At 43.4% G+C, this 12,265-nt stretch overlaps 1 long non-coding RNA gene across 1 annotated transcript in view; it reads right to left on the bottom strand.

Annotated features, from left to right (window-relative positions):
- Positions 1-1,700: 1,700 nt before the first annotated feature.
- Positions 1,701-12,265, bottom strand: part of LOC142839466 (uncharacterized) — a 65,202-nt gene continuing 54,637 nt past the window's right edge. Inside the window, exons 12-14 of the long non-coding RNA XR_012908760.1 lie at positions 11,697-11,909; positions 6,640-6,852; positions 1,701-1,907 (exon numbers count right to left, since the gene is read on the bottom strand). This is a non-coding gene — a long non-coding RNA (uncharacterized LOC142839466). The remainder of the gene's footprint in view (positions 1,908-6,639; positions 6,853-11,696; positions 11,910-12,265) is intronic.

The raw sequence follows: 12,265 nt of genomic DNA, 5'->3' as shown, positions 1-12,265 counted from the left end.
GGATCATGGGAGATGTAGTCCCGCGGAGCACCGGGCAGGCAGGAAGGAAGGAGCCCGGCCTTTGAGGCCAGGGACATCGTGCCGGACCGAGTCCATCCCTGACTACAGTCAAAATGGACGCCCCGGGGAATCATGGGAGATAGCAGCGGGCAGGCAGGAAGGGAGGAGCCCGGCCTTTGTGGCCAGGGACATCCTGCTGGACCGAGTCCATCGCTGACTACAGGCAACATGGTTGTCATGGGGAATCATGGGAGACATAGTCCCGCACAGCAGCGGGCAGGCAGGAAGGGAGGACCCCGGCCTTAGAGGCCAGGGACATCCTTCTGGACCGAATCGTCGCTGACTACAGGCAAAATGGTCGTCACGTGGAATCATGGGAGATGTAGTCCTGCGGAGTAGTGGAGTGGCTCCCCACACCCCGCCCCACCCCTAGCCACGCCCTAACCTTAGGCCTAAACCAAACCCTAAGCAAGCCCCAATCACAGCACCGCCCACCCGGTAGCAATGCCGCACCCCTGGCCCCGCTTCAGCCCTAGCCATGCCCACTCCTAGCACCGCCCACACCTAGCAATGCCTCACACCTGGCCCCGCTTCAGCCCTAGCCACGCCCCACTCCAAGCACCGCCCACCCCATAGCCATGCCACACACCCGGCTTGGCCCCAACGCCTAGCCACGCCCACTTTTGCACCGCCCACCCCATAGCTCTACCGCACCCCTGGCCCTGCCCCAAACCCTGGCCACGTCCACCCCTAGCAATGCTGCACCCCTGGCCCGCCCCAAACCCAAGCCAGGCCAACTCCTAGCACTGCGCACCCCTGGCCAGCTCCCAACCCCAGCCACGCCCACTCCTAGCCCCGCCCACCCCTGTCCCCGCCACCACCCCTGGCCCCGCCCACTCCTAGCAGTCTTTTATTTCATCGATATTGAAATAGAAATATAATAATCCCTGCTGGGCCTCTACCTGCCCAGCAGGGACATCCTGCCGGACCGAGTCCATCCCTGACTACAGTCAAAATAGACGCCCCGGGGAATCATGGTAGATAGCAGTGGGCAGGCAGGAAGGAAGGAGCCCGGCCTTTGAGGCCAGGGACATCCTGCTGGACCGAGTCCATCCCTAACTAAGTCAAAATGGATGCGCCGGGGAATCATGGGAGACAGCAGCGGGCAGGCAGGAAGGAAGGAGCCCAGCCTTTGAGGCCAGGGACATCCTGCTGGACCGAGTCCATCGCTGACTACAGGCAACATCGTCGTCACGGGGAATCCTGGGAGATGTAGTCCTGCGGAGTAGTGGAGTGGCTCCCCTCACCCCGCCCCACCCCTAGCCACGCCCTAACCTTAGGCCTAACCCAAACCCTAAGCAAACCCCAATCACAGCACCGCCCACCCCTTAGCAATGCCGCACCCCTGGCCCCGCCACCAACCCTAGCCATGCCCACTCCTAGCACCGCCCACACCTAGCAATGCCTCACACCTGGCCCGCCCCAAACCCAAGCCAGGCCAACTCCTAGCACTGCGCACCCCTGGCCAGCTCCCAACCCCAGCCACGCCCACTCCTAGCACCGCCCACCCCTGGCCCCACCACCACCCCTAGCCCCGCCCACTCCTAGCAGTCTTTTATTTCATCGATATTGAAATAGAAATATAATAATCCCTGCTGGGCCTCTACCTGCTCGTTGACAAAGTCTCCGTTTACCTTTCATAATTAATCCAGAGATCTTTTCTCCGTGAGTTTTCATTCTTTGATCCAGTTTGAACCAGTTTGATCCGGTCTGATCAGGCTTGATCCGGTTTTGAACCTGTCTACACTGGTTTGATCCAGTTTGATCCAGGTGCATCCGGTCTGATCCAGTTTTTTTTTACTTGGTTTTTGTCTTAAGAAGAGTCATTCTAAAATAGCATCTTCCCTCTGGATTAAATTAAATTTAAAATTAAAAATTAAAATTATTAAAATTAAAATTCCTGTAGGAGAAATTCAGGAAAGCAATACGAATAGAAGACCACGAAGATTTGGATCCACCCTATTTACATGTTTTTTCTGTAATTTTTTCCTAAACCGTCTTCATTTCCCTTTCCGCTTCTGCTGTTAACTCTCTGGGACTCTGCAAATCTTTGTCGCTATTTGAATTTTTGATTAAATGAATTTTTTTGGAAATCGTTAAGCGTCCCTACCCTGTCTCTCTTAATTTTTTCCCTTCTGTGCCCCTAATTTCTTTAAACCCATTCTGTCACCCGGGTAATTAATTTCATTAATTAATTTCAGGAGCTGTTTGGGATCCCCATCTAGGCAAAAAATATCTTTGCTGACTCAAACAATCTTTCTAAAGTAAAATCTACAAACTCTAGCACTCGGGTTCACGTGGCAATAAAGTTTTGTGAGAAATAAAGAAAACCTGTTTGGCGTGTTTTTTTTCCGTCATCATTATTATTTTTTTTTATTATGAAATAAATATTAAAACTTTTTTTGAGTCAAATAGCAAAATGCAATCCGTAGAATGGTATTTTATAGATTTATGGAATCGCTTGCGTGTGATTTCCAAGGCTTCATTTACAACGTATCGACTCATGCTCGTGCGGTTGAGCGTTCCCAGTGGGAGTGCAGTCGACTTTTATCTCCCAGTTTGCTGAGCGTTAATATGTGTAGGCACTGGGAAGGCAAATTTTTCTCCATCCTTTTCTTTTTTAAAATATTTATCGATTTGTACACAATATTCTAATTTTATATTTATTTATTATGCACACAATATTCTAATTGTATATTTATTTATTATCTATACAATATTGTAATTTTTACATGTATTTATTATGCATACAATATTCTACTATTTATATGTATCTATTATGTATACAATATTCTAATTTTTATATTTATTTAAAATGTACACAATATTCTAATTTTCATATTTATTTTTTAAGTATACAATATTCTAATTTTATATTTATTATGTATACAATATTCTTATTTTATATTTATTATGCACACAATATTCTAATTTTTATATTTATTATGTATACAATATTCTAATTTTTATATTTATTTAATATGTATACAGTATTCTAATTTTGATATTGATTTAGAATGTACACAGATTCTAATTTTCATATTTATTTATCATGCACACAATATTCTAATTTATATATTTATTATGCACACAATATTCTAATTTATATATTTGTTATGCACACAATATTCTAATTTTTATATTTATTATGTATACAATATTGTAATCTTTATATTTATTTATTTAATATGTATACAGTATTCTAATTTTGATATTGATTTAGAATGTACACAAGATTCTAATTTTCATATTTATTTATTATGCACACAATATTCTAATTTATATATTTATTATGCACACAATATTCTAATTTATATATTTGTTATGCACACAATATTCTAATTTTTATATTTATTATGTATACAATAATGTAATCTTTATATTTATTTATTTATTTAATATGTATACAATATTCTAATTTTATATTTATTAATTATGTATAAAATATTCTAATTTTTACATTTATTTATTATGTATACAATATTCTAATTTTTACATTTATTTATTATGTATACAATATTCTAATATTTACATTTATTTATTATGTATACAATATTCTAATTTTATATTTACTTATTATGTATACAGTATTCTGTCTGCGTGTATGCCCTCACGCCAGCAGAGGGCGCCAGAACCCACCACAGATGGTTGTGAGCCACCATGAGGTGGCAGGGACTCGAACCCAGGACCTCTGGGAGAGCAGGCCGTGCTCTTAACCTCTGAGCCATCTCTTCAGCACCAAGAAAAGTTTTAAAATGATTTACAATGTGTTAAAAATATGGGCAGGCTAAAAGTTGAAGTTCTTAAAGTAAAAATCGAAAAATAAGGAATAAAGAGAGTTGCTGGGTGTGGTAGCACAAGCCTGGAGGGCAGAGACAGACAGATCTTCGTGAGTCAATTAAAATTAAATTAAAATCAAGTACAAAAATACAGATACACGGAGAATAGTGACACTCTATGCTATCATGTTATCTTTTCATGGTTTGAGTCGTGAGGAGTGGCAACCGCGGCGAGAAAGGATATTTGTTTATTAATGAATTACTTAATTCAAGGTAAATATTTTTGAAATACCTCGAATGAAATTCAAAAGCAATGTTACTCTGGAGAAGAGAATTTGCTTCTGAAAACGAGAGGCTGTGGGTTCATCCTGTTTTTCAAAGGAAATAATCCTAAATTTTCTTCGGGTCCCTATAAGATGATCCGTGCCCCAAACCAGTAGGAATTATCCAGGAATACCACGCACACATTTCCCCCCCAAAAAATCACTGTGCGTATTTTCCCCTGTTTTTCAAAAAAAAAAAAAGACATTTTTTGGTTTTTTTTTTTTTTTTTATAAAGTTGAATATTGTTGTTTCCTCAAGGTCTGTAAAAATTTATTTTACGTTTTCACGGGTAATGTATCAAATTTATAGATCGCCATTGCTGTAGCTCCCATATTTGTTGATCCTACTCCTACAAGACCTTGGGAGATTTTTCAATATTTTTGGGTCCTTTTCAGGTTTTCTTCAAAGCCTTAAAGTCTTATCAAATGGATTTTTCATTATCAGTTATGGTGACCCCAAGTTACTTTATGCTGTTTGTCACTGTTGTGAAATACAAAGTTTCTCTTGTTTCTCCCTCTGCTTCTCTATCCTTTGTGTATAGAAGAGGTGTTTATTTTTTTATTTTTATTTATTTTTAAAAAATATTTATTGATTTATGATGTACACAATATCCTAATTTTTATATTTATTTATTTATTATGTGTACAATATTCTAATTTTCCAGGTGGGAAGCAGATGCGGCGCCGCGGGGACACAGAGCTCTGTCCACTCCCCCCCCCCCCGCCTGCACTGATTGAATACAAACGATCTATTTATTATTCAACATAATTAATCGTCCATGATATTAACTAGTTTTAAATATGAATCTAATTAACATCGATGAAATAGGCGGATGATTGAATATAGATGCAGAGCAGTTGGGGGGGCTGTAAGTGGGGGAAATTGGCAGGCACAGGGGATCATGGGAGATGTAGTCCCGCGGAGCACCGGGCAGGCAGGAAGGAAGGAGCCCGGCCTTTGAGGCCAGGGACATCGTGCCGGACCGAGTCCATCCCTGACTACAGTCAAAATGGACGCCCCGGAGAATCATGGGAGATAGCAGCGGGCAGGCAGGAAGGGAGGAGCCCGGCCTTTGAGGCCAGGGACATCCTGCTGGACCGAGTCCATCGCTGACTACAGGCAACATGGTTGTCATGGGGAATCATGGGAGACATAGTCCCGCACAGCAGCGGGCAGGCAGGAAGGGAGGACCCCGGCCTTAGAGGCCAGGGACATCCTTCTGGACCGAATCGTCGCTGACTACAGGCAAAATGGTCGTCACGTGGAATCATGGGAGATGTAGTCCTGCGGAGTAGTGGAGTGGCTCCCCACACCCCGCCCCACCCCTAGCCACGCCCTAACCTTAGGCCTAAACCAAACCCTAAGCAAGCCCCAATCACAGCACCGCCCACCCGGTAGCAATGCCGCACCCCTGGCCCCGCTTCAGCCCTAGCCATGCCCACTCCTAGCACCGCCCACACCTAGCAATGCCTCACACCTGGCCCCGCTTCAGCCCTAGCCACGCCCCACTCCAAGCACCGCCCACCCCATAGCCATGCCACACACCCGGCTTGGCCCCAACGCCTAGCCACGCCCACTTTTGCACCGCCCACCCCATAGCTCTACCGCACCCCTGGCCCTGCCCCAAACCCTGGCCACGTCCACCCCTAGCAATGCTGCACCCCTGGCCCGCCCCAAACCCAAGCCAGGCCAACTCCTAGCACTGCGCACCCCTGGCCAGCTCCCAACCCCAGCCACGCCCACTCCTAGCCCCGCCCACCCCTGTCCCCGCCACCACCCCTGGCCCCGCCCACTCCTAGCAGTCTTTTATTTCATCGATATTGAAATAGAAATATAATAATCCCTGCTGGGCCTCTACCTGCCCAGCAGGGACATCCTGCCGGACCGAGTCCATCCCTGACTACAGTCAAAATAGACGCCCCGGGGAATCATGGTAGATAGCAGTGGGCAGGCAGGAAGGAAGGAGCCCGGCCTTTGAGGCCAGGGACATCCTGCTGGACCGAGTCCATCGCTGACTACAGGCAACATTGTCGTCACGGGGAATCATGGGAGATGTAGTCCTGCGGAGTAGTGGAGTGGCTCCCCTCACCCCGCCCCACCCCTAGCCACGCCCTAACCTTAGGCCTAACCCAAACCCTAAGCAAACCCCAATCACAGCACCGCCCACCCCTTAGCAATGCCGCACCCCTGGCCCCGCCACCAACCCTAGCCATGCCCACTCCTAGCACCGCCCACACCTAGCAATGCCTCACACCTGGCCCGCCCCAAACCCAAGCCAGGCCAACTCCTAGCACTGCGCACCCCTGGCCAGCTCCCAACCCCAGCCACGCCCACTCCTAGCACCGCCCACCCCTGGCCCCACCACCACCCCTAGCCCCGCCCACTCCTAGCAGTCTTTTATTTCATCGATATTGAAATAGAAATATAATAATCCCTGCTGGGCCTCTACCTGCTCGTTGACAAAGTCTCCGTTTACCTTTCATAATTAATCCAGAGATCTTTTCTCCGTGAGTTTTCATTCTTTGATCCAGTTTGAACCAGTTTGATCCGGTCTGATCAGGCTTGATCCGGTTTTGAACCTGTCTACACTGGTTTGATCCAGTTTGATCCAGGTGCATCCGGTCTGATCCAGTTTTTTTTTACTTGGTTTTTGTCTTAAGAAGAGTCATTCTAAAATAGCATCTTCCCTCTGGATTAAATTAAATTTAAAATTAAAAATTAAAATTATTAAAATTAAAATTCCTGTAGGAGAAATTCAGGAAAGCAATACGAATAGAAGACCACGAAGATTTGGATCCACCCTATTTACATGTTTTTTCTGTAATTTTTTCCTAAACCGTCTTCATTTCCCTTTCCGCTTCTGCTGTTAACTCTCTGGGACTCTGCAAATCTTTGTCGCTATTTGAATTTTTGATTAAATGAATTTTTTTGGAAATCGTTAAGCGTCCCTACCCTGTCTCTCTTAATTTTTTCCCTTCTGTGCCCCTAATTTCTTTAAACCCATTCTGTCACCCGGGTAATTAATTTCATTAATTAATTTCAGGAGCTGTTTGGGATCCCCATCTAGGCAAAAAATATCTTTGCTGACTCAAACAATCTTTCTAAAGTAAAATCTACAAACTCTAGCACTCGGGTTCACGTGGCAATAAAGTTTTGTGAGAAATAAAGAAAACCTGTTTGGCGTGTTTTTTTTCCGTCATCATTATTATTTTTTTTTATTATGAAATAAATATTAAAACTTTTTTTGAGTCAAATAGCAAAATGCAATCCGTAGAATGGTATTTTATAGATTTATGGAATCGCTTGCGTGTGATTTCCAAGGCTTCATTTACAACGTATAGACTCATGCTCGTGCGGTTGAGCGTTCCCAGTGGGAGTGCAGTCGACTTTTATCTCCCAGTTTGCTGAGCGTTAATATGTGTAGGCACTGGGAAGGCAAATTTTTCTCCATCCTTTTCTTTTTTAAAATATTTATCGATTTGTACACAATATTCTAATTTTATATTTATTTATTATGCACACAATATTCTAATTGTATATTTATTTATTATCTATACAATATTGTAATTTTTACATGTATTTATTATGCATACAATATTCTACTATTTATATGTATCTATTATGTATACAATATTCTAATTTTTATATTTATTTAAAATGTACACAATATTCTAATTTTCATATTTATTTTTTAAGTATACAATATTCTAATTTTATATTTATTATGTATACAATATTCTTATTTTATATTTATTATGCACACAATATTCTAATTTTTATATTTATTATGTATACAATATTCTAATTTTTATATTTATTTAATATGTATACAGTATTCTAATTTTGATATTGATTTAGAATGTACACAGATTCTAATTTTCATATTTATTTATCATGCACACAATATTCTAATTTATATATTTATTATGCACACAATATTCTAATTTATATATTTGTTATGCACACAATATTCTAATTTTTATATTTATTATGTATACAATATTGTAATCTTTATATTTATTTATTTAATATGTATACAGTATTCTAATTTTGATATTGATTTAGAATGTACACAAGATTCTAATTTTCATATTTATTTATTATGCACACAATATTCTAATTTATATATTTATTATGCACACAATATTCTAATTTATATATTTGTTATGCACACAATATTCTAATTTTTATATTTATTATGTATACAATAATGTAATCTTTATATTTATTTATTTATTTAATATGTATACAATATTCTAATTTTATATTTATTAATTATGTATAAAATATTCTAATTTTTACATTTATTTATTATGTATACAATATTCTAATTTTTACATTTATTTATTATGTATACAATATTCTAATATTTACATTTATTTATTATGTATACAATATTCTAATTTTATATTTACTTATTATGTATACAGTATTCTGTCTGCGTGTATGCCCTCACGCCAGCAGAGGGCGCCAGAACCCACCACAGATGGTTGTGAGCCACCATGAGGTGGCAGGGACTCGAACCCAGGACCTCTGGGAGAGCAGGCCGTGCTCTTAACCTCTGAGCCATCTCTTCAGCACCAAGAAAAGTTTTAAAATGATTTACAATGTGTTAAAAATATGGGCAGGCTAAAAGTTGAAGTTCTTAAAGTAAAAATCGAAAAATAAGGAATAAAGAGAGTTGCTGGGTGTGGTAGCACAAGCCTGGAGGGCAGAGACAGACAGATCTTCGTGAGTCAATTAAAATTAAATTAAAATCAAGTACAAAAATACAGATACACGGAGAATAGTGACACTCTATGCTATCATGTTATCTTTTCATGGTTTGAGTCGTGAGGAGTGGCAACCGCGGCGAGAAAGGATATTTGTTTATTAATGAATTACTTAATTCAAGGTAAATATTTTTGAAATACCTCGAATGAAATTCAAAAGCAATGTTACTCTGGAGAAGAGAATTTGCTTCTGAAAACGAGAGGCTGTGGGTTCATCCTGTTTTTCAAAGGAAATAATCCTAAATTTTCTTCGGGTCCCTATAAGATGATCCGTGCCCCAAACCAGTAGGAATTATCCAGGAATACCACGCACACATTTCCCCCCCAAAAAATCACTGTGCGTATTTTCCCCTGTTTTTCAAAAAAAAAAAGACATTTTTTGGTTTTTTTTTTTTTTTTATAAAGTTGAATATTGTTGTTTCCTCAAGGTCTGTAAAAATTTATTTTACGTTTTCACGGGTAATGTATCAAATTTATAGATCGCCATTGCTGTAGCTCCCATATTTGTTGATCCTACTCCTACAAGACCTTGGGAGATTTTTCAATATTTTTGGGTCCTTTTCAGGTTTTCTTCAAAGCCTTAAAGTCTTATCAAATGGATTTTTCATTATCAGTTATGGTGACCCCAAGTTACTTTATGCTGTTTGTCACTGTTGTGAAATACAAAGTTTCTCTTGTTTCTCCCTCTGCTTCTCTATCCTTTGTGTATAGAAGAGGTGTTTATTTTTTTATTTTTATTTATTTTTAAAAAATATTTATTGATTTATGATGTACACAATATCCTAATTTTTATATTTATTTATTTATTATGTGTACAATATTCTAATTTTCCAGGTGGGAAGCAGATGCGGCGCCGCGGGGACACAGAGCTCTGTCCACTCCCCCCCCCCCCCGCCTGCACTGATTGAATACAAACGATCTATTTATTATTCAACATAATTAATCGTCCATGATATTAACTAGTTTTAAATATGAATCTAATTAACATCGATGAAATAGGCGGATGATTGAATATAGATGCAGAGCAGTTGGGGGGGCTGTAAGTGGGGGAAATTGGCAGGCACAGGGGATCATGGGAGATGTAGTCCCGCGGAGCACCGGGCAGGCAGGAAGGAAGGAGCCCGGCCTTTGAGGCCAGGGACATCGTGCCGGACCGAGTCCATCCCTGACTACAGTCAAAATGGACGCCCCGGGGAATCATGGGAGATAGCAGCGGGCAGGCAGGAAGGGAGGAGCCCGGCCTTTGAGGCCAGGGACATCCTGCTGGACCGAGTCCATCGCTGACTACAGGCAACATGGTTGTCATGGGGAATCATGGGAGACATAGTCCCGCACAGCAGCGGGCAGGCAGGAAGGGAGGACCCCGGCCTTAGAGGCCAGGGACATCCTTCTGGACCGAATCGTCGCTGACTACAGGCAAAATGGTCGTCACGTGGAATCATGGGAGATGTAGTCCTGCGGAGTAGTGGAGTGGCTCCCCACACCCCGCCCCACCCCTAGCCACGCCCTAACCTTAGGCCTAAACCAAACCCTAAGCAAGCCCCAATCACAGCACCGCCCACCCGGTAGCAATGCCGCACCCCTGGCCCCGCTTCAGCCCTAGCCATGCCCACTCCTAGCACCGCCCACACCTAGCAATGCCTCACACCTGGCCCCGCTTCAGCCCTAGCCACGCCCCACTCCAAGCACCGCCCACCCCATAGCCATGCCACACACCCGGCTTGGCCCCAACGCCTAGCCACGCCCACTTTTGCACCGCCCACCCCATAGCTCTACCGCACCCCTGGCCCTGCCCCAAACCCTGGCCATGTCCACCCCTAGCAATGCTGCACCCCTGGCCCGCCCCAAACCCAAGCCAGGCCAACTCCTAGCACTGCGCACCCCTGGCCAGCTCCCAACCCCAGCCACGCCCACTCCTAGCCCCGCCCACCCCTGTCCCCGCCACCACCCCTGGCCCCGCCCACTCCTAGCAGTCTTTTATTTCATCGATATTGAAATAGAAATATAATAATCCCTGCTGGGCCTCTACCTGCCCAGCAGGGACATCCTGCCGGACCGAGTCCATCCCTGACTACAGTCAAAATAGACGCCCCGGGGAATCATGGTAGATAGCAGTGGGCAGGCAGGAAGGAAGGAGCCCGGCCTTTGAGGCCAGGGACATCCTGCTGGACCGAGTCCATCCCTAACTAAGTCAAAATGGATGCGCCGGGGAATCATGGGAGACAGCAGCGGGCAGGCAGGAAGGAAGGAGCCCAGCCTTTGAGGCCAGGGACATCCTGCTGGACCGAGTCCATCGCTGACTACAGGCAACATCGTCGTCACGGGGAATCCTGGGAGATGTAGTCCTGCGGAGTAGTGGAGTGGCTCCCCTCACCCCGCCCCACCCCTAGCCACGCCCTAACCTTAGGCCTAACCCAAACCCTAAGCAAACCCCAATCACAGCACCGCCCACCCCTTAGCAATGCCGCACCCCTGGCCCCGCCACCAACCCTAGCCATGCCCACTCCTAGCACCGCCCACACCTAGCAATGCCTCACACCTGGCCCGCCCCAAACCCAAGCCAGGCCAACTCCTAGCACTGCGCACCCCTGGCCAGCTCCCAACCCCAGCCACGCCCACTCCTAGCACCGCCCACCCCTGGCCCCACCACCACCCCTAGCCCCGCCCACTCCTAGCAGTTTTTTAATTCATCGATATTGAAATAGAAATATAATAATCCCTGCTGGGCCTCTACCTGCTCGTTGACAAAGTCTCCGTTTACCTTTCATAATTAATCCAGAGATCTTTTCTCCGTGAGTTTTCATTCTTTGATCCAGTTTGAACCAGTTTGATCCGGTCTGATCAGGCTTGATCCGGTTTTGAACCTGTCTACACTGGTTTGATCCAGTTTGATCCAGGTGCATCCGGTCTGATCCAGTTTTTTTTTACTTGGTTTTTGTCTTAAGAAGAGTCATTCTAAAATAGCATCTTCCCTCTGGATTAAATTAAATTTAAAATTAAAAATTAAAATTATTAAAATTAAAATTCCTGTAGGAGAAATTCAGGAAAGCAATACGAATAGAAGACCACGAAGATTTGGATCCACCCTATTTACATGTTTTTTCTGTAATTTTTTCCTAAACCGTCTTCATTTCCCTTTCCGCTTCTGCTGTTAACTCTCTGGGACTCTGCAAATCTTTGTCGCTATTTGAATTTTTGATTAAATGAATTTTTTTGGAAATCGTTAAGCGTCCCTACCCTGTCTCTCTTAATTTTTTCCCTTCTGTGCCCCTAATTTCTTTAAACCCATTCTGTCACCCGGGTAATTAATTTCATTAATTAATTTCAGGA

This window comes from Microtus pennsylvanicus, chromosome 21 (genome assembly GCF_037038515.1).
Source record: "Microtus pennsylvanicus isolate mMicPen1 chromosome 21, mMicPen1.hap1, whole genome shotgun sequence".
NCBI lineage: Eukaryota > Metazoa > Chordata > Mammalia > Rodentia > Cricetidae > Microtus > Microtus pennsylvanicus.
The sequence above is the reverse complement of the archived record's forward strand: the minus strand, read 5'-3'. Positions and strand labels throughout refer to the sequence as shown.